General features: G+C 37.6%; 1 pseudogene; it reads right to left on the reverse strand.

Annotated features, from left to right (window-relative positions):
- Positions 1-3394: 3394 nt before the first annotated feature.
- On the reverse strand, positions 3395-4284 carry LOC131160347 (uncharacterized; annotated as a pseudogene).
- Between the last annotated feature and the right edge of the window lie 381 nt (positions 4285-4665).

The following is a 4665-nucleotide window of genomic DNA, read 5'->3' on the forward strand; positions in this document are numbered from 1 at the left end:
GCGGCATCTCGTGCTGACATTGACCGAGAGCATCGAGCCACCGAGGCTCAAGTGGAGGCGATGGTTATCTGGGTGCAAATGGTGGAAGCGGAGAACCAACAATTGAAAGAAAAGATCTCAAACTGGGAAGCAGAGATGCAAGCCATCAAGAATTGGAAAGTGCAGATGGAACAAATGATGCGCCAACTATAACGACCCTAAATTCCTTTAACATAAAATGAAATATAATAAATAGAAAAGTCAACCCAAAATCGTGGGTAACGGAGACACCTGTCAATCACAATAGAAACCTAAGCAGTAGTAGGTATAAAATCTCAATCATCCAACTATAGAGTATAATACCAGAGTTTACTATATCATCAAAATACTGTTCTTATACACAATCTCCAAAAAGTCAAAATAACACTAGGATCATACAACAAAAATCCCCTGATCCTAGTTCCAAGCTTACCCTTCTAATAGGGAAGCTCCAATCACTCAACGACAGCCCTGGCCTGCTGGTCTCTTTGGATTTCCTGAAAATCATTTAATGTTCGAGGGTGAGACATTTCTCAGTAAGGGAATATAAACTAAATACAGCTTTGTGGCAACATGAATATTTAATGTAATTATACATATATAGTACATTTCATATATCTGTAGACATTTAGCACAACATACTGAATAATCATATGATTTCATAATAGCTGGTAAATCATATCGCATGTAAACGTCTATTATACTGATAATACTGAAAATATACCCACGATGAATAGCTAGCTGGTGTCATGTATTACCCCCCATGACAGGTTGTGTAGCCCGAAGGCGAGACCCGACAATGGCTGGTCGACCACTGCCGAGTCAAATATGTCTGTAAGTACGATGGGCCCGCGACACCCTTGTCCGGACTGCCAGGTGGACGTCCACACTCTACTGAAAGCCACATTGACTATCCATCTCCCATCCCCTTGTGAGATGGTTAGCACCAATCTGATCATAAACATCTGATCTATAAGCTATGGTACCGAGCCCCTGAACTAAACTAAAGTAACATCCGGGTTCTGATAGCATATAATACATAATTATACATGTAACATCATTGTGGCCTCGTGCCGAATATATCATAATTACGGCCTCGTGCCAAACATAACATAATTATGTTTCTCATGCCGAACATAACATAATTACAGCCTCGTGCCGAACATAACATAATTATGACCTCGCGCCGAAATCATTTCAGATATATACATTCTGAAAATAAATCAATTATCATGTATTCGTCAAAATCGTCATAACATAACATATCTTTTCATAATACCTAAAAACATATTTTGCTCAAAAAATCTTTCATATCATAACACGTTTCACATAATATAACATTCATGCCACACATGCGCTGTATAAAATCATACTTCTTTATTCTAAAATCGTAATTTTCTGGCATCTCATACATATATATACATTTAAACATAATAGCAGTATTTCCCAAACGTACATTTCATCTGTAATATACAAATATAACATATGCTTTTTTGAAAATAAATTTACTCATAATTAATAATAATTTGCATGGAAAGTAACTGTTTTAGTTTATTCCCTTACCTGACTACTGAGAAAGCCCCTAAAATTTCCTAGTTTAACCCCTATAGGATTTCCTGATCAATACCCTGAAACTGAAAATTTCCAGTATTAAACCTCAGTATTTTTGCGTGTATGTCATTTCCTATAACTATCACAAGACCAAATTTGACTCAAAAAGCCTTACCTCAACTCAGGGATGATTTCCAACTTGCTTTCACCAATAATCTGCTCTAGCAGATTTGGAGAGAACTTCCCCAGAAGGGTCGTGGTGACTTCGGATTGTCGATCCGGCATAAATTTGGCCTAAAAATGATGAGAGAGAGAGAGAGAGAGAGAGAGAGAGAGAGAGGGTCGAAGGGGGGAGAGAGAGAGAGAGAGAGAGAAAGAGAGGAAAGCTTGCTTAATAATGAAGTAAAAATCCTGATTTTCTATATTTATAGAACTGGATTCGTTGACGAGCCACGTCATTCGTCGACAAATCTTTCAATAATTTTGTCGACGAAATTCAATCCTCGTTGACAAAATTCAGTCAACTCAAAACCTCTCTCGGTATTTCTTTATCGATGAATTCTCTTAAGCCCTCATTGACGAATCCCCTGTATTCATCCATGAGTCCCTGATGTTTTTCCTTCGTTTATTCCTTCCCAACAAACGCGAAGAGTTCGTCGATGAAGTCGGCTTCTTCCTTCTGTTACTGTTTCCATTTCCCTTCCACTTTATGATTTAAATCCCATTAGAATTCAGGTTGTCACACCAATCCCGTCCAGATGATGCGGGTGACTCCTCTCATTAGAAGGTATGTCAAAGCTAGTGACATGTATTTCAAATAGAAAATGCATAAGAATTTCAATTAGAATAAATACTTTATCTTTTTTTTTTTACTTTCAAAATACATCAATAGATATTTAATAATTATTGGTATAATGTTATGGTCTACATGTCTAATCAATGACCTCATTAGAGTGACTTTCACTTTTGTGCATGATCCACATATGATAGCATCTCTAGGGTAGTTTTGTTACCAAATGTAATAGTCTCAAACCATATTTTGATGAGTTATTATCAATTTTAGTCCCCAATGGCACAATTTTGTCCTATAAAAGGTATCTCACATAATTGTAGCGTGAACCGAACTCTCAAGTACACATTCAATATAGAACTATGATATGGTAGATAGATCAAATGGATATGTACATAATGGTCCTCTACATCTATGCCAAATGAGACAATCCTTGGCCTCTCATTGGGTCAAAATAAATTATTAAATTAGGCTTCCTAACCTTCTAAAAGAGGTGGAGAATTATGGAAGAATGGTAGGTATAAATTTGGGATCTTCAACCCCCTTATGTACAAGATGTCCTATGTAAAAGCTACTATTCCCAAAATTTGAGAATATCTATTTCTTTCTTATTACATGTTAAATAAAATAATTAAAAATGTACCAGGAATAACTATTCCCTCTGACCAAGCAAACCATAAGAATATTTATGGCATGATCCACAATTTTAAGTTAACAGGCATGATCCAACAGTATATTTATGGCATTCAAGAGAGGATGGAAGTAAAACAAAATTAATACAAGGATAGAAAATTAAGTCAGAGAGGAATGAAAACTATCAAATTCACAACAGTAATGTATTCATTTCATAACAATATTCCTGAAATAGCAAACTACTGAAGAAGTTAACAAATAGCAAGCAGTTCATCAATCCAGCTTAATAAGCATGCACATCCCAACAAATTGCAGCAGCCACGGAAAGAACCCTAGGATAGGTCCTAGCCTGTCCAAGAGCCTTTTGTAGATTCACCTGAAGCATGAAGAACAAACTAAACCTCATATAAACATCACCAACTCGGGCTACTATATATGTTGCTCGCCTCATCCTCCAGCATAGGATAAGTAGACACCAGTGCATCTTGAGCTCCAATATACAATGAGTTATAAATCTTCCAGTAAACTTCCCTAACCTTTCTTGCAAGATGGAAGAGCCCCTGTAGACAATAGTTCAAGACTGCAGCTGCACCCAAGGCAACCCTCATCCCTTCTATGGCTTCCATGACAGCATTAATAACATATGGAGAAGTCTCAAATATGTTTGGCCACACATAATTCAGCAAGTGTACTAAAGCATCCTCACAACCTAAACCAGCCACTCCCAAAGTCATGTGCTTAACAGCAGATGCAGCAGTTTGCCTATGTACCAAATCTCTATCCATGAGAGCATCCTCAAGTAGTGGAGTGACTGCATAAATATAATCTTTACCCATTTCACCAATGTACTCAAAAAGAAAAGAGAGTGATTTTAAAACACCATTCTGCACATTGAGTTCTGGTACACGATACTCATTCAATAATGCTAGTAGCACTATAAAAGGAGATCATGTTTCTGCAACTACCGCAATTGCCACAGTAGTATACACGTGGTTCTGACGCTCATGCACATTGAGATTGTTCAATAATGTTGCCAGGACATCTTGTGGTCCAATGGCTTTTGCAGTGTAGCCAAACGTGTTCATAGTTGCTCGCCGGATACCTTTTTTATGGGCTTTAAGCATCTCAAGAAGCTCAAAACAAATTCTTATCCATTCTCTTGCTGGGAAAAATTCAGCCCCACAGTCAGCAATTCGACCAACAAGATCAATACAATTTTCCTGCACCTTCTCATGCAGATTCTTCAAGATTGGGGTCAGTCGAGGAAGCAAATCCTTTATCGGGGGAGTCATTTTTGTCATACCAATAACATTGACAATAGCTTTGAGAGCCCCCAGTATTGATCCCAAAACCTCCGGATACTTATCTCCCAAATATTCATACAAGACAACCCCAAGATGACCCATAAGTTGTTATTCTTGACACTGTTTCATGAAAACAACAATCCTTGAAATAAGATCAGCAGCTTGTTGCCTCACCTTAGCACTCTTGTTATTCGAGCGCCACTTAATGGTTTCGCAAATATAGGGAAGATATGGTTTCACCCTCTGCCCAAGAGCATTTATATCAGACTTTGACATTCCCCTGCACGGAATGTGTCGTTAATGAATGATGTTGCTTCAATGTTTACTACATACTCATGGTAGTTAAAAGTAGGACTTGAATTGTAGAAT

Source organism: Malania oleifera, chromosome 7 (assembly GCF_029873635.1).
Source record: "Malania oleifera isolate guangnan ecotype guangnan chromosome 7, ASM2987363v1, whole genome shotgun sequence".
NCBI lineage: Eukaryota > Viridiplantae > Streptophyta > Magnoliopsida > Santalales > Ximeniaceae > Malania > Malania oleifera.